Genomic DNA, 19110 nt, shown 5'->3' with positions numbered 1-19110 from the left:
GTACAAACACCTGAGCCCCCTCTGAGGCATGGGTTCTACACATTTTCCAGAGCTTTCTAGTGGAATTAAGTCCTAGTTGCCTGCATCCTATATTGCGTGACTTCCCTGGCCTGCCCCACTTTTCAACTTCCCTAGGATGTCTACTGAGATCACCAACCAAATAAAGTATTTAAACATGAATCTCTAGTTTAGAGTCTATTTTCTGGGGGGCCCAAACTGTGCAGTATCAGCTGAACAAGAACAATGGTGGGCTATGATTTGGGTTGACTTATGTCCCCTGCTCTGCCCCCAAAATATGTTGAAGTCCTAATGCCCAGTGCCTCAGAATGTGACCTTATTTGCAAATAGGGATATTGCCAATGCAACTAGCTTAGATGAGGTCATTAGAGTAGGTTGTATATGAATACACTGATATCCTTATAAAAGGAAGAAGAGACACAGAGGTAGAGACAGAGGAAGTACAAGACAAAGATTGGAGTGTTGCAGCTTCAAGGTAAGGAACACAAAGTGAGGGGTGGGAGGTTGTCTACCACCAGAAGCTAGAAAGAGCCAAGGAAGGATTCTGCCTAGAGCTGCAGAGGGAACATGACCTGGAAATCAAACACTTTGATTTCTGACTTCTAGCCTACAGAAGTATAAGAAAATAAATGTCAGGTATTTAAGCCACCCAGTTTGTGGTTCTTTGTTACAGCAGTCCTAGGAAACTAAAATAAGCTACAGAGCCTATCCTAGGTGTTTTCCAAAACCATCTCCACTGCTTATTTGCTCAATTGGGGGTTTCTTCTTCTTCTTTTTTTTAAAGATTTATTTTATTTATTTTTTAGAGAGAGGTAAAGGGAAGGAGAAAGAGGGGGAGAGAAACATCAGTGTGTGGTTTCCCCTCTCATGCCCCCAACTGGGGACCTGACCCAGGCATGTTCCCTGACTGGGAATTGAACCGGTGACCCTTTGGTTTGCAGGCCCACACTTAAGCCACTGAGCTACACTAGCCAGGGCTGGGGGTTCCTTCTTGCCTCCTTGGTACTCCACATCCCTTATTTTATACTTTGACTTTAAATGTCTACTTCTGTTTTTCCCTTAGTTTTGTGACATATTTATTATTATTCTCTGATTCACTGACCTTGATTATCTCCCACTTCATTTTTAGCTCTGCAGTACAGGCATATCTTGTTTCATTGCACTTCATTTTATTGCACTTCACAGATGCTGCACTTTTTATAAGTTAAGGACAAGACACTCTACTAGCAAAAAGATTACAACACACCGTATTGAGTTGGTGTATTGAGTTGGTCTGGAAAAGAACCCTCAATATAACTGAGGTATGCCTGTATACTTTGAGGTAGTGCAGTAGTTTTAAACTTTAGTGTGTTTGAGAACCTCCTGGCAGGCTGGTTGAAACAGAGATTGTTGAACCCTCACCCCAGAGTTTCTGATTCAGTAGGTCTATAGGGCCAAGATTTTGCATTACTAGCAAACTCATACTCTCAGGTGCTGCTGTTCCAGAATGATATTTTGAGAACCTAATTTTAGGAAGTTGTCATAATTTCCCATTCTTTTTTTTTTTCAGCCCACACAGACTTTATTCAAAGATCAGGAAGTGTAGGTGGCAGATAGCATAGGGGCGCTGACCCAGGGGAAGGATAGTCATAGCTTAACAATATTTGGAGGTCAGCATGGTGCCCACGGAGGCCAAGAACTTGTCCAGGAAGGTGTGTACCGCAGGGGTGAAATCAGAGGCATGGTGGCTGGCCAGAGTCACCAGCAAGCTCAGGAGCTTGAAGTTGATGGGGTCCACATGCAGCTTTTAGGCATACAGGTTGCTCAGAGCTGGCAGGGTGCCATGCAAGTCATCCAAGTGGGCCACGATGTCATCACACTTTTTGTCATAGCCCTTGATCTGGGAGGAGCTGTGGGCCAGGTTGAAGTGGGAGAAGTAGGTCTTGGTGATAGGGAAGCTCAGGAACATCCTCTCCAGGGCCTCTGCACCACAGTCACCTGAATGGCTGCCAGACTTATCCTAGGCAGCCTTGATGTTGGTTTTGTTGTGGGAGCCAGCACCCACATGGTTAGTTCTTTCTGAGTCTGCGTAAGGTCAGAATTCCCCATTCTAAATCATCATCTGTGGCTCAACCCCCCTCCCCCATCCTCATTTTCCAGCATCAGCAGAGGGTGAATCCCACCTAAAAAGATAAAGATTTCAATACTCTGCAGTGCCAGAGATCACTAGGAGCTCCTGAGTATGACTCATTGACTGATAAGTTGAATCCATCTTAAACAGCACTGCCAGACTCAGGTCTCTAAAGCACAAACATGATTGGAATACCTCTGCTTAATTACTTTTTTCAGGTTGAAATTCAGACTCCTTAGCCTGATATGAAAGAGCTACAGTAATCTCACACTTGCCTAATCCTCCAGCCTCATCTGCCTCTTTTGTCTTATAGTGGAAGTAGAGTAGACACTAGGAAATGATAGTTACTGGGCACCTTGTACTAGTTGCATTATATGTGTCACCTTATTTGGTCATCGCACAAACCCTCAAGGGATAAATGATTAATTTTCATTTTATAGATGAGGAAACAGAAGTATAGTCAGCTAAAGAACTGACTGAACACAGTCACTCTGCCTCTGAGAATCCAAGCCCTGAATCAAACACAAGTGTAAGTGATTTCAAAACTCCATTCTGCGGTCTTCTCCCTCAGGCGACCAAAAATCCCAGTTTACCCAGGACAGTGCCTGTTGTCCCAGAGTAATTATAAAAAGCACTCTCAGTGCTTTTTATAAAGCACTGAGAGTGAAAGCACTTGAGAGTGAAAGCACTTTTCACTCTCAAAAGTATCATCCTGGCTTTGCTGGTGAATGATATGGACACTCTGCCTACATTCTAAACCCACCATCCAGCTATCCCTGGAATGTACTATATTCATTCATGATTCAATTTCTTTCTTTGTACTGTTCCTTCTGCCCTTTATTTCCCTTCTCTCTTGGAAAAAACTGTGTCCAGTTGTTAGGACGTGGTTCTTCTTCACTGTCTCTGGGATGTGCCCCATTCCTCCAGCAACAGGTGAAGGGTTTGACCCACTCCTCTGTGCTCCTCATACTCCATGCTTACTGTTATTTAATTCCAATTTCTCGAGTAGTTGGAAGTCTTTACCAGCCTGTGAATTCTTAATGTTTGGCCTGTACCTTAATTATCTCTGAATATCCACAGCACCCACAATTTTGCAGGGACCAAGGCAGATGTTTATTAACTATTTGTTGAATAATTGAATAAATGAAATAATGAAATTGGAAAAATCTAGCTGTCTGCAAAAATTATGATGAAAGTAGAAACAGGATCTTTCAAAATGAGCAGGCTTATACCAACTAGCTATGATTTACTTTACCTGGAAGTTGCTTAATTTCCAAGAAATTGTTCAGACTGCCTCTGACCTTGCATCAACAGTCACACGCAGGCTGCCCTATTTTATGAAGTGGCCCTCCTATTTGGAGCCTGAGATAGTGCTACTGGTTCTCTGGACAGCCCTAGGCAGGTAAGTTTACTCAGCACGAAAGACTTTCTGAGAGGTTGCAAGAAGCAGCTCACTTTGTGGCACGCTTGTGCCTCATGCCATAGTCGAGTGTTTTCCCATCCTCTACTGCACGGTGGTTAGGAGTCAAACTGTCTGGGCTGGAATCTTCATTCCACCATTTCCTACTAGATGACAAAGTGAAAGCCTCTTACATTTTCTAAATCTCAATTTCTTAATTTGAAAATTAGTGCCTAGTTCAGAGGGTCATTCTAATAATTTAATACACTTTATAAACTGCTTAACATAGTGGTTGCAACAAGTAAGAATTAGCAAGTATTAGTTATTATTTTTAATAAGAGTATTCTTATTCCTCCTGTATGCCTGTGCTTGCCTACCAGAGTAGAAAACTTGTTTTCTCCAATTAGCTATTTCTTCATCTTTGTCCTTAAGGATGCATATTAATTTTAGATATCATATTCCCTGGATAAGCCCTGAAGACTATAAGTTACTATAGATATTCCACCAGCCCTCTAATCTCCTAGTCCCTCCTCACCTGGCACTACTACTGTACCATAAAAGCTTTTAAGATACACTTCTGTTTAACTGACCCACCAGACTGTCTTTGCATGACTCCTCGAGAAGACGGAGCCTGAGGCAGAGATTCAAGTGCTGGCTCTAGGGACTGGTAAGCCCAGGGTGATGAGGATGAGGAGAAAGGGAGAAGCGAGGAAATAAGAGATGTGGTGTAATAATGGCTGCCACTTTACACTTAGTTCAAAAGCAGTACAACAATTCACGGTGCAGTTACATTTACATGCACAAAGGACCTTCTCCTAGGAGGTTGCAAGAAGATGCTCATTTTGTTGCAGTCATAGGAAGAAAGGGGGGAGATTCAGCTGCTGATCCCTCGAGTTTCCCATTTCCTGTTGGTCATGATTCACTGTACAGAGACATCTTCACACACTTCCAAGCTGTATCATTAGGCCCCTTGTGGCCACTCAGGAAGCCAGATTCCATGCCTATAATATGCTATATCATTTGAATTCAAAGTGGAAAGGTGACTTGGTTTGAGTGGGTGCTTCCCAACAGAGAGAAGGAGGAATGTCAGCTAGGAAACCTAAGAAGATGTACAAAGTTGGTGCTGAATACACCGATTTTCTAAGCTCCTATGTAAAAGGCTGGACTAATATTCTGCATCAAAAGCCATGACCAAAAGACTATTCTTTAGTATTGTCCAGTTTTCTACTTTAACCAGGTGAGTTATACGCTTGCTAAGAATCAGTTACATTTATTCCCAATTTTTTCTTGTTATTACAATCACACAATTTAATAAAATATAATGTAAACTGATAAAATGAGTGTGGAAAAGACTGAGAGCTGCTTGTGCAAAAACTAGGAAGAGCAAATCATAATTAAAAAAAAAGCCGTGGCTAAAAACAACAAAAATATTGGCTATTTATATATATATATATATATATGGTATATATATATACACACATATATATTTAACTATTACAAATTAAATGAATTTTTAGAGTTATATATGCACTATGTTTTAATATTTTGTACTTTTACCAGCTCTTTAGAGTTACTACCGTAATAGGGTAGTCTTGGTTATGCCATGGTAACAAACCGCAGAGTCTCAGTGAAGAACACAAGAAACGTGATTCTTGCTCAACCTGTCTGCACATCCTGGAAACCTGTCCTGGACGACCATAAAGGACTTCCATAGGAAGCCTGTGCGCTCCCCAGAAAACATGAGAATCCCACATAGGCTCTTCAGTGCCACCTGGCATCAGTGCCCTTCATGACTGCACATCAGCCAAGGAGGGCCGCGTGGCTGCGCCTGCATGCAAGTGGGTGGAGACGCATAATCATCCCATGTGCTTTTATAAAGTGTGCTTTATTTAATTTTTAAAATTTCCATGACTAATTGGTATATTTTTCAATCTGCCTATGATATGTGTTGAGTCATTAGTGAAAAGTATATCAATATAAAAATGTCAGGTTGAGGAGGTGTAGAGATGAGGTCTATTTAGTGTACAAAAATAGATTCACCATCTTTTTCTTTCACTTTAGTCTAAGCAGCAGCCAAGTGCAGTGTGGACTTTGGAGGATGGGGAGGGAGAAGGTGTGGTTGGAAGGAGCTCGCCCCCTTGTCCCCTTACTCTGCCTCTCCCCTAAGCTAAGGGCCTGTGCCCTGGGGGGAAGTCACACACTCGGGCAGAACTCTGCTCACCTACTAACTCTACCATGACCTGGAGCAAATTGCATAACTCTTAGCCTCAACTTCTTCATCTGATAAACGATTTATCTCCATTTGTTGTTTTAAAGGTTAACTAAAATAATAACCATGAAGAACTTTACTGCTCTGTTTTCTCACAACTGGTTTGAAACTTCATACAGAAGTCAATGTAACAAGTTACCATCAAGATCTTTAAAAATAATAATCATCAATTAAAGTCAATACTTAAAATAACCAGGGCAAAACAGCTACCGTATGGTTAGAACTTAGCGCCATGTGTCTACTACCTAATTTCCATTAAGTTGAATTTTTTCCCTTATCCTTTGTGCTTATTTTCCTCAAAATTCTAGAAAAGGCATTTGCAAACTGTGCATGACTTACCCTTTGGTGGGTAATGAAATAAATGTGGTGGGTTGTAACTAGCAGTTTTATTTTTTTAATTTTTATTTATTTATTTTATATTAAATTTGTTGGTTATTAAATTTATTTGTTAATAACATTATATAGGTTTCAGGGATACACTTGTATAATACATCATCTGTATGTTGTATTGTGTGTTCACCACCCCAAGTCAAGTCTCCTTCCATCACCATTTATCCCCCCTTTACCCATCTCCCTGGAAATAAATAGAATGGAATAGACTAGAAACAATCAGGACATATCGTATGGTTTCTTAGCAAGAACTGTGTACATTGTAATAAATGGATCATAATGTAAAATATATTTCTTCCTGTATATGTAGAAAAAAGTATTTATAAAAATACTCCCTCTAGAACAAGCCCAAGTGAAATCTGGTACATTTTCTTACAACAAATAAATCCGATTTTATTATATTACCTCTTTCATTAAAGGTAATAAAATATAAAATGTTTTAGCCATATACCAAGCCGAGTTTTTCACTATCATTATATATCCTTTAGAATGGTTCTTTATGCAGCTTGTATCTCAAGTAAAGCAAGGGCGCTACACAGGCAGCGCCCTGTCACTGAACAAGTAGTGGATCCACTTAGATTTACACTCCTCCAAGGGGGCACTTGTCCCACTTAGGTGGCTTTAACAAATCTTTCGGGCATATCAAGGACGGAATATCGCACCAGAGGAGAGAAAACAGCTTGTCACGAAGACCAGAGGTGCAGAGACTCTGTGAGTGGCAAAGTGAGTCCTGAGGCCGTGAAACTCCCCTTGTTGCGTCTGCCCACTCAGGGCGAAGCCTCTCCCCCAGGGGCGTGGATCCAGCCAGTAAAGGAACACAACCCTGAAAAACTTGGATGCAAAGAGACCACAGTGTCATCATATAACCTTGATAGGTCATTTATATTATTGTTCAGAGCTAATCATACATAGTTCTCATTCCAGGGTCCAGCTATTCTCAAAAAAATAAAAAATATAATTTTTTAACGAATTTCCCCATACACTGGAAATGGCTTTTTCACATCAGTTAAATAAGAATTCTGATGCCCAGTGTGGACTAACCCAGGTAAGCAGCCCATTTTCAAATTCTGCCTCAGTGAGGCTAATATCTGCGTGGTTGTGCTACCCATTGAACACACATGTAAAGATGCCACCAGACAAAAAGCCTTCCTGGTTCACTGCGCCGCAGGGTGCCATGAAGGAAGTCACGGGCTGTGGCTTTCATGAAGCCCGTGACAAATTTAATACCCTATTACTAGTGCCATGTCTGCACTAGGATTTCATTTGGTGACGTCACTGGATACAACTGAAGTTGAAATTCATATGACACTTTTGCAGGTGTTTTTTACCAAAAACCTTATTTTACGTAGTTTGGCCACTGTACAGAGCTTTCAGTCTAGAACTAAACCTTGGGAAATTCAATGAGGTTAAAAAGAAGAGTGAAAGTTAACCGCCATGGCTTTAACAAAGGCTCATCCTCCCTGAGGCTCTGAAGAGTCGGTAACTGAGTTCTGTAACTGAAAATTAAATTAGAAGAAAATGCCACCTCTGCAGCTACCGCACCTTCAGCATTAATGGTAACAGCGGATGGGCTGGGTGGGGGTGGGGGGTTCTGCTCAATAGAGCCATGGGGAAGCTTTCAGCGCCTTGAAACAGTGGAAAATGTCTCTTACACAGTGCTACAAGGTTCCATTGGGCTGTATCTTGCCCTCTCTCTACTCTCCTCTCCTTCCTAGCCATGTCCTTGTAGTATCTTCCATCTTCTGTTCCTTTTGTAAGTTTTTCCCATTACTCAGTCTTAATTTCCATTGTTCCTCTCCCCATGTGCCCTTCCTTCCTCAACAATTTGGTTGTTTTCCCTCCCCTCCTGTATTTACATCTTTTTAAAAACAGTTTAACTAATGTCAAGGTTTTCATGGTTTTTCTCTGTTCAGAATCTGAGAGAAAACAACCGTTAAGGATTTTCCAGTATTAGGAAAGCATAAGGCACTTGACTTTATCCGTCATATCAGATGAACAAGAACCCTTCCTTAGGAGGGCATTATTAGGCTAAATGATGAGGGTGAGCAGGGACACCTCAGGAGTAGTGGGCCACATTCTTGAAAGACGGGGCGGAGAAAAGAAAGGAAAATAAATTAGATCTTAACTTTTATTAGTCCCACTCCTTCCCATTCTTCAAATAAGCATGTCTTTAAAAAACAGGCAAGCAAGGTTGTCGATTTGTCCACAAATCAGTGATGCTTTAATATAAAAAGATAGTACTGCCACTCCTTTACTTCTAAACAAATTACCAAAGAACCTAACTATATTATATAGCTATAAAGAAATAAAAGCTATTTTATCATAATTTGATTATGCTACAAAGCACTATGCATAGCAATTCGTGGATCTAATTTTAGTTGTAATAATCTCTGGCCCTGTTATGTAAATGGGAAAAGATTTTCTACAGGCTTCAGATAGAGATAAGCTTAGGATCCAAAGCATGCAAAAGCCATGGTTCAATTACCCTAAAGTGATCTGCATCGTATGTTACAGTACATCTTTCTGCCTCTGCACAAAAGCTAGTATCAGCTGTGAATTAACTTTCCTTTTCTAAATGCTCACAGATACCTTCTAAGAGTTTACTGATTCAAATTAAACCCAAGTCCCACAACTACAAAATAATAGAAGCCCTTAAAATTTTTCTCAAAATACTTTCTCATTTTATTATTTTCCCCTGAGCAGACATATCTCGGACCCAAATTTGGATATTTGAATATGAGGGGAGAGGGAGGGGGAGAAACCTGTTGCCCAGGGCTCTTTGGTAGCTCTTTGAAATGCAACTCATAATAATCCAAAAGTTAGATACCCCAAGAGGGGCAGGACCTTGGAGACAGCTGGACCCACCCCTGGAACTACCAGGCTTCCCTCTGCACTGGCCATTTTCCTTCATCTCTAAATATAGCTTTATTCTCTCCTATGGCAGATTTTTCCCCCTACTCTGAAAGTGGTACAGACCACTACCAACACTCCTGCCAGGTCTTCCCTAATGGGGAAAGCATGGCTCCCTACCTTGGAGTCAGGCATAAGATTTCCTGGGGAAGGACCTGCCTTGGCCCTGCTTAAGTCAGATGCTCCCTCCCCAGGGGCCGTTGTCCCACACCACCCACCACAGCAGGGAAATTGTTCTGTAATTAGTGTCCTCAATACATGATTGGAGTGAAATCTCAACATATTTCCACTCTACATGGAATGTGCTTACTCAGTTTATATGAAGGCCAGAGGAGAACAATGATGTGTTAGATGCCGATACTTGTTGCCAATCACATCTTTTTAAATCTTTAGTCCCTCAATTTAAAAATTACTGTTATTTGGAAAATTGTCCCATTATTCAAGGATTCCATACCTACTGTTTTTCACAGGGGAAAATATGTGTATGTATAACCTTTTCAATACTGACTTTCATTAATCAAGAGATTAAATATTTCTAGAAAGTGGCCAGGCTGGGACATGATGCCCAGTATTGATTAATTTAAATTAGAACTGTTGCGGCTAAGCAATAGATGAGAAAATATAGCATGCCTAATTCCGATTTTATTGCTTTATTCTTTGACATTACATACCTGTTACTTCTTTAAGATGTCTCCTCACCCAGACTTTCCTACCCACTCCACTCCAACCTCAGGAGCTGCAATAGTTTTAAATAGCCAGTCCTTTGCTGAATTCTCTGTAGTGTTTTTTCTCTCATTTCTTTATAAATATTGGAATCATAATAAATACACACTTCAATCCAAAGTATGGAATTCTATACAATTTTTTTGGCCTATAAAAATAGAAGTTACTACGTCAGCCTAAATTGCAGTGTATTTTTTTCTGCTCTCCCAAAAAATTAATGTACTTTTATAAGATTCTTTTTCTGCAAGCACTGCAAACATAACCATAACAAGCAGTGTTCTCAGGTAAGGGAGCATGAACTTTAATTTACGTCTTGATTAGGTCACCTACTGCCTATGTGGCACTGGTTACATCACTTAGTATTTCTGGGCACCGCTTTTTTCCTCTATGCCATAATATAATAATCTATATGGAGATGCTTAATAAACTGTAAAGTGATATACAAAAATAAGATAAAACCAAGATATTGTTTATCAATCGAGATTCAACCAGAGAAACTTACCAGTATACATATTTATATGTATTTCATATTTTTATGTATTTATATACATACAATATACACACATAAATATTTATGCATGTTTGTGTGGATTTATTATAGAGAACTCCTAGTTAAGAGTCTCATAAAGGCCAGATCCACGTCAAATGCTGGAGCCCAAATTGCACAGGCTGGCAGGGGTGAAGATCACAAACAGGCTGAAACTCAACAAGAATAAACTAAAACTTGTTTATTCTTGTTGCCCCTGACCTTGGTGACAAGGGTATTCTGCAGAATCAGGGGCCCCTCACCATAGAGCTAGACACACCCTTAGCTCAAGAGTTTGAGAAACTGAACAAGGATCAGAGTGAGAAAAAGAAACTGTAAGCCCACCTATTGCTTCATTTCAGTGAGGTGAATTTAGAACCGGTTTAGTTTTCCCTTCTCTCTGGTATCTGGAGTCTCCACACCTGATGGATGGCCTAGTCCCTCTTTAAAGCATTTCCACCTAGTTAAGGCAGGACCACCCAGAATATTCTCCCTTTTGATTAACTTAAGATTAACTGATTTTGGACTGTAATTACATCTGGAAAACACCTTCACTGCAGCACCTAAACTAGTATTTGACTGAATACCTGGAAGAAGGTGTGTGTACTACAGAATGGCTGCTGCTTTCTTCCTGCTCTCCAACCCCTGTGAGAGAATCTCCCCAGAAGTCCACACAAACCAGAAACATACTAAAAAGGAAATTATGGGAGGTAGGGCAATCAAGATGATACATCATAAAGCCATCCCATGATCAGTAAGAATAATTCCTACCCTAGAAGACAAATACAAGCAGCCCACTACACAAATGCCAAAGATGGCCCAGGGATTCATCCTATGATCTTGTTTGTCTCTCTCCCACCTAGTTTGTCTCTCTCCCACCTAGACCTGACCTCCGGCACCCATTCTTCCTGACGAGCAGCACATCGGTATGGTTAATGGTCCTGAGTGGGATGAGTCACATTGAAGGAGACTTGCTATTCCTCTCCCTCTCCCAGCCCAGCCTGGGCTCCGCAGCATTAGAAATGCATTTGTCTAGTTGTGACCTAGTTGTGAACGTAAAACGGTATCGCCACATCTCCACATTTTGCTCTTGTTTTGGACAGAGGATGCTTTTTTCTTCCTCCTTGAGGAGCCGACCTGGGCTCTCCTCCTATGTTCTTGCAAGGTCTTTCTCCTCTTGGACTGGGCTTTGTGGAACAGGTTAAATTTATATTTTAAAATGCATTCTCTCTTCCACTGTTTCTTTCTTCACTCTTCTGAACTGGAGGGACTATACAGGTCAAAGCACAGTAAGGATGGGGCTATTTGAGAAAATTGTTTTCAACGCAGTCACAACATAAATTCTTTAACTAGACCTCGAGGTACTTCTTGATAATTTATGGTTACTAATGGAGGAAACTTTTGATACTATGGGTTCCCTGAATCTTGACTAAAATGAAGTTGATTTATTGTCCTTTATGTCTCCAGTATAACCTGTATTGAGGGTAATTCTCATAAGCTATAGCTTCAGGTCTTCCCCAAACAGTTCCCAAACCTGACCTGAGGAGAAAAACAAGGCTGCATTCAGTAACTCCGCACTGAGTCAAACTACTACCAGTCCTGCCAAGATATTGCTCCAACTTTCTATAATAAGTTCTCCTTTTGTCCACAGTGGCCAAGTCTCTGCCACACAGCCCAGCCCCAATACCTTGAGTCTCCATCCTGATGCACCAAGCTGTTGCTTGATTCTCTCCTTCAAGCCTGGTACCTACCAAGTGAGTACTTTGACATGCTCCTCATGCCAGGCTTTTCAAGGCTTGTCAACTGCCTCTGAATGCCAGTTGCCATGACTGAGTGTTCCCTATATATGGCTGGATCTCCAGAAGAAGCCGTTATTCTGTTCCCCTGAATCACTCCTTTCCCACCAGCAGTCATAACCAGCCCTATCCCAGTCACCTGCAGACATGTGCATTTCTTGCCTACTTGTGGGTCAGTCTCACAAAGACTGCCCAACTGTCCCCAATTCCTCTGCATATCTACTGCTAGCTCTTCTCCTGGAAGCTTACCCTAAGGGTCTATTTGGGTTCCCAGTTCTGGGTCCTACCAGGCAGGTCTATTTTACCACTGATCAAATGGTTGTGACTGATAATTATGAACATGTGATTTTCTTACTAGAAATGCAAAATTCACACAAAAGCCAAAGAATATTAAAAATAATTTTCACAAAATTTTAATATGACATTGACAAAATAATTAGATATTATAGTTCATGAAAACCTTAATGAAGCAATTATAGGTATTGATTAATGTACCATTTATAGTAGTAGAGAAAGGGATTTCTCCCTTTTCTTCTTTCACATTCTTAAACCTATGTTTTTGAGCCAGGAACTGTTCTAAGCTTAGGAAATACAAGATGAATTTTTCTATCTATAATATACATGCACAAACACGTTACTGGCTCTTTGAGTTTTCACATCCTAGAGACTGAGACAAATAAAAAAAATAATGCTCATGATGAGAGCCCACAGATATGAAAGTGCTTAATTTTGTCTAGAAATGTTGGGGGAGGCATTTTTAAGGAAATGAACTCGACTTGGTTCTCAAAGAATGATTAGAATGAATTCAGTGAACCAATAAGAAAAGGCCTTTTAAGGAAAATAGAATGGAAGGGCAGACATGCAAAGAAGAGTGTGGTACATTTAGGGAACTGCTGGAAGTTCCATATTGGTGGCATGTGGGATTAATCCAGGAGCAGTTGTAGGCTGTGAGTCTGAATTCATAAAGGTTATATAAGTCATGCTATGAAGTCGGGATTTCATCCTGTAAGTGATGAGGAGTTACTGGAGGATTTTAAGCCATGGAATGACATGAATTTCTCTTATATTAAAGAGGAGGTAGAAGAGGGAAAGGGAAACAGAAAATTTATGAGAAAGTTTAAACAAAAAATTTAGAAACCTAAAATAAGGTGGTTGCAAAGGAAATAGAAAGGCAGGTATAATATACATGGAGATAAAAGAGACGCAGCCCAGAACCTCTTCAAGGATAAAGGCTTTGACATTTTGGTACAATGTGGGGAAACTCAGAAGCCATTTTAGTTTCCAAGATGCTTGTGGCTGAGTCTATAGGGACTGCATCACAGGTCCACTTCCCCCTATGCCCAATACTATTTCCTTCCCCTCCTTCCTACAGATGTTGATTCAAAGCAGAATCTGGACCCAAGAGAACTCAACCTGTAACAGAAGAGGAGTCAAGAGGGGGTAGAAACAACTAAATTTAAAAGCCAGTTAGATATAAAGTGAGAGAAATGAAGGAATCTCAGAGGACATCCAGAGTTCAGGTTGGTGCTGGGTGGACTATGATGCAGACAACTTAAGGGGGTCACATCCAAGTGTCATGTTCTGAACATAAGAAAATGGGTTTGATCAAAGTTCCTATGGGATATTTTTGTAAAAAAATCCAGTATGCATTGGGCTAGTAGAGCATGAGTAAAAACAGGGCTAGAGAGAAAAAGGTTGGTTTTAACAGAACATAAGTAGTGGCTATAGGGGTAGGTGGATGTGAGAAGAATATACGGAGTAAGAAAAGAAAATGAAGGAACACAGATTCGCAAACAGGTCCAGAATCCTTCACGCATTTTAGTCGCAGTCTCAATCTCCAAGTAACTATGTCAGGGTGGCTGTTTATCTTTTAGTTCATGATATTTTTTCTTGCATGACATTATCAACTTTATTAGAATGCAAAGTCATTTTTAAAAGGGACTGATTTTGTTCATCTTTTTAGTTCAAAATATCTTAAATGAAGGAGGGGCCCAATATTGAATGGGATATTTTACAAATACAAAGGGGAGCAGTTCCCAGCTGCTGGTTGAAGTCTTCAGTTCTCTTTAGGCAGAAGATGGTTGCTCTGAAGACTTCAAGGCCTGTGAAACACCCGTTTTGCTGCTTAATCTGTTTTAGCATTTCTTATATCAAAATAGCACATAATGTTAGAATTTTGTGTCAAATATTTACTCGATGTCCAATGACTGCCTCTATTTTGTGCTGGCTCTTTAGAAAGTCTTCTTTTCGTTTTGTAACATGTCTTCCAGTTCAGAGTTGTCAGCATAAAGCAGTCCCAAATGGCTCTCTCAACTACTTTTAAGGATCCTTATAGTGAGAAGAACCTCTCAGAGGATCAGAAGCAGAGCTAATACAAGCTTACAGATTCCTTATTACAAACTTACACATGAATAAAACAAGCTAAACCTATTATGCTGCTGTTTTCTGTCCTTTAGTGACTGGGAACTGACCTAAAAAAAATGTATGTGAACCAAACACCTCATCTTACATAACCTCTTGACAGCTGAATTAGTTAAGTCTGTAGCAAGTATGCTATACTCTCGCCCAAAACATGTTGCAATCCCAGGACACAGTGGGTAAAATTAGAGTGTCCTCAACCCACAACGTTCTGACAAGTACTGTGCCAGAACAATTCAATGTCTAGACTAGTTGTTTCAGTCAGGAGATTAACTGGCTTATCTCAACCCCAAGGGCAACCTCTGGCGCACATCCAGGAAGTTGGCAGTTTTCAGGTTATCCCCTGACTGATCAAGCCATCAGCTGCTTGCCTAATCCCAGCATCATACACAGAATTACAGAACAGTACTTTTTCCCACATAATTTGGTGTTTGAGCTTTTGTTTAAGGTTTAACATGCCATTGTAAAAAAGATATTTTTCCCAACTAAATATTGATTGGAAATTTTATGAAAATGGTGTGCCTTTGGTAACGTTACAATAATTCTTTAGCTAGAATGAAAAATTGTGTATATTAAAATTAATATTTAAATTCACATCAATGTAAATATTAAATAAATGTTAATAATGTTAACAATTATTACTTGCTATTTTATTCTTATTAATTATATTATGAATTAATATGTTTTAAATAAATATTAGGATATTATAATTGTATATATGTAATATCTTCTAGATATGACCTTAGGAACATTGCTTACAAAAAAATTTACTGACTCTAGAAAACCAAAATATACTCTTATTCCTTCATTATTTGCAGCATGTTTTTTCAAGTTTATTTTCCTTTCTTAAATAAAGCACACTGAGTTCAAAAAAATAAGGAGCTCTCTCAGTTTTGAGGACCAGTATGGTGCAATTGAATGAGCATAAGAAGCAGATTAAATTCGGACTCAATTGAACTTGTGCAAAAAATTACTGACCCCTCTGGGCTTTAGGTTCTTCACTACAAGAGGTGGTAAAGTTGGTGGGCAGTCACAAGAATGAGCCCTGAACTTTTGCCCTTCTGTTGTAAGCATCCTGCTTCTTAGGGGCATGGGGACAGAACACAGCCCAGGGCAGAGGTAGCAAAGAGGATGTCACAGAAAATGTGAGTAAATAAAGACTAAGGTGAACATACTTCCATTGTTATGGGTGTTGAAAAATCAAATTTTCCAGAAAAATAAATAAAAAGTATTGCTTTTACTTCTTTTACTTTTCATATATTCACTGTGCCAAATATTTGTATATTTGAAAATGTCAAGATACTTTTTAAACATGTGTTTCACCTGTTTGTGTTCTATAAACAAAGCTATTAAATTAAAAGATCAGTGCTGAATAAAGCTACTAATATGATGATTATTAATTATAATTAATATGTTTGATTCCTTGCTCTTTGTCAGGTATTGTGCTAAGAGCTTACTTAAATTATTTTAATGTGCCCAACAAGTATTAGCTAATTAATGCTATCTGTGTGATATTTTTATATCCCTATTTAATAGAAAAAAATCTGAAATTTAAGCCAAATAAGTTGCCCAAAGTTACTCAGTAGCAGATGTGACATTTTATTCCAGATCTGTCCAGCTCTAAAATACAGGCTTTTAACCATGGTATTCAATATTGCTGATATTCAATATTACTAAATTCAAAATGTTATAAAATTATAAAATGGTTCTTTTTTAAAAAAAGAATGAAACCTATAAAATATTCATCAAATTATAATGCTACTTTATGGGACTTTCATTGGGTCTAGTTAAGGAACTTTATGGACTCAAAAACTGGAATCTGACTACTGCAATTAGTTGTTGGAAATAAAAGCCAGTCTTGAAAGTCCTTCTTTGCATTGAATTTCAAATTTTCTACTTTGAATGAAACAGATGTTGAACTTTAGATTAGTTCAGTCTGCGTTAGATTTATCCTGTGCACACAGAAAGACAGTACTAACATGGGCACTTACGCTACTTTCTCTTTAGGGACACCTTTCCCCAAGACCAGCTTCATCTGCAATTTAAAAGAGGTCTTTTCAAAGAAACAGAGGATTTTACTTAAAAGCACAAGAATTAGTGTAGTGGGTCTGAGCCATGGTCCATCCAATATTCTCTCTCTTCCTAGAACATGAAGGGGCAAGTCATGTGATAGTGGTCTTCTGTCATGTGAAATTCAAAGGTTAGGGATACACCCTGAGACTTCTTGACATTTTTTGGACTTTTGTAAATTTTGATTGATCTTTCTTGAAGCCTACATTTTACGTGTGCATGATATAAATTTCCATGTGAACACTGTCTTTTGAGTAAACTAACATAGGAAACACCTTGGATGTATGGGTTCCAGACCTACTACTGCAAGTATCTACAGTGTTCTCTACCAGATCAACTAAGTGTCCTTCCTTAGGCTTGTCAAACCCACCCCAAGTTTATCACAGATTCACCTGATTACTAAACTCCTTTTTCTGTTAAAAGTGATATTAGCACGTGTTAGGTGTTAAAGTCATATTAACACCAAATGAAGATTTTCTTCCTGACATAAACTGAAGGATTGAGTAAGAATTTAAGATTTTATTTATTTTTTTGGAGAGAGGGGAAGGGAGAGAGAGAAGGAGAAAAACATCAATGTGTGGTTGCCTCCTGTGCACCCCCCACTGGGGACCTGGCCTGCAACCCAGGCTTGTGCCCTGACTGGGAATCAAACTGGTGACCCTTTGGTTTACAGGCCAGCACTCAATCGCTGCACCACACCAGCCAGGAGTAAGAATTTTAAAAGGATTAGCTTTGATAACAGCTATTGGAAGCATTTTAGATACGGTGCAATGCCTCTCCAAAAAACTGAACTTAGTGTAGAGAAGTACAGCAGCGGGTCTTGTGTGCTCCCAAATTTCCAAAGAAATCATTCTAGTTGTCCACGAACCTTAAATCATCGCTGCTAGTTGAGAGATCCAAACCACAATTCTGTTTGTTCTGTGAGTATAAAACAGAGACATTGGTATAAAAGTAAAAAATGGAAACAGATCACTATGCCATAACACTTTGACATCTCAAAATATTTTAGTCAAACTACAACCAGAAAGAAAGGTGTCCTAGTTTTACCTTTATCAGTCTGAAATTTACCTGGTTCAAACTTTAAGAGTTTCCACCTGTTTTTCATATATTTGGATTTAGTTGTGGATAGCAGTTATTAATTAGCAGGTTTATCCATCACTGCAGTTACAGATAGCTGCACTTCCTTATTAGAGCGTCCCAACAATCTCTCAAGATCCGTTTGCAGGAGAATGTAGGGTAGTCAAGCTTCTAAGACTCCAGACACATCTAAATGAGGTGTTGCATGGACAGTCTGTCTTTAAAATAAAATAGAATAACATAAAACAAAAATTTCTAGGAAGTTAATAGAATAGAAGGAAAGGGAAGGGAATAGAAGGAAAGGGAAGGGAAGATATGGGGAGGGGAGGGAAAGAGAGGGGAGGAAACCACTGGACTATATAATATCTAATGGCCTTTATCATTGTAGACTCCATAAAACAGTAGTTATTGAAACTTTTATTTCATGTAAGCTGTGCATATTATAGAGAATTAAAATTTATTCTTTATATAATTTTTATAAAATTTATAATTCTAATAGTTCCTATTCTTTCTTGGGGGTTTGCTCTATGCCAAATACTTTGTTAAGTGCTTTACTTACCTATCACTTCCATTTAATCTTCACAACATCTTTGTGGTGAGCAGCATTATCCCCATTTTGCAAACGGTCAAACTAAGGCTTAGAGAGGTTAAGCAGTTTGCCTGAGGTTACAACACTGGCAAGTGACTTCTCTAAGGTTCAGACTCAAGTGTGTTATGACTGCACAGATTAAGCTCTTAGTCATTAATGGGCCTAAAATGTTTCTCTGAACAGAAGCCATTTGTGTGAGGAAAAAATACAATACACATAAATATGACCCAAATGGTCATGTTATAAAAGCACAAAAGTATTTATTTTGAGAACTGTAATTTACAAAGAAATAAGGAAATAAGATAAAAGCTATCTCTACAATGAAAATTTTACTTTGCAATAACCCAGTTTATCATAACAAGCCTGAGGTTCTTTACATATACATTGGTTGATAGATTACCTTGCAGAGAAACAACAAATTGAATTGTCTACCTTGTTGTATAGGTGAAACTTCAATTGCTTTCTTTCTTCCCTCCTCTTTGAATCAGTATATATAGAGGTTAAAAGAAGTAGTTAAGCACAATTCTATACTTGTTTTGTGTACATAAAGAGCTATAACTGAGTAAAGAATTAAGATTATAAAGTTCCCTAAAAAGATTCACATTGTGTGCATAATTTTGATATATTTTGTATGTGCAATTACTCATAGATATAAAATAAACTCTCGTAATTTCAACAATTGAACCATTATAGCTAGATCGCAAGTGCTTCAAATTGATTGCTTTGACTTTAAGTGACCAATTGAAATGAAAGCTATTGATTGCTGTATATTTAATCTTCTTTATATCTCCCTACTGTCTGATCACTCTACTCAT

The 19110-nt window shown here is 39.0% G+C and overlaps 1 pseudogene; it reads right to left on the bottom strand.

Moving 5' to 3' along the window:
- Window positions 1-1651: 1651 nt before the first annotated feature.
- LOC112307486 (hemoglobin subunit alpha-like) lies at window positions 1652-12172 on the bottom strand (annotated as a pseudogene).
- Window positions 12173-19110: the final 6938 nt, after the last annotated feature.

Source organism: Desmodus rotundus, chromosome 1, assembly GCF_022682495.2.
Source record: "Desmodus rotundus isolate HL8 chromosome 1, HLdesRot8A.1, whole genome shotgun sequence".
NCBI classification, from domain to species: Eukaryota; Metazoa; Chordata; class Mammalia; order Chiroptera; family Phyllostomidae; genus Desmodus; species Desmodus rotundus.
This window is presented reverse-complemented; position numbering and strand designations above follow the sequence as displayed.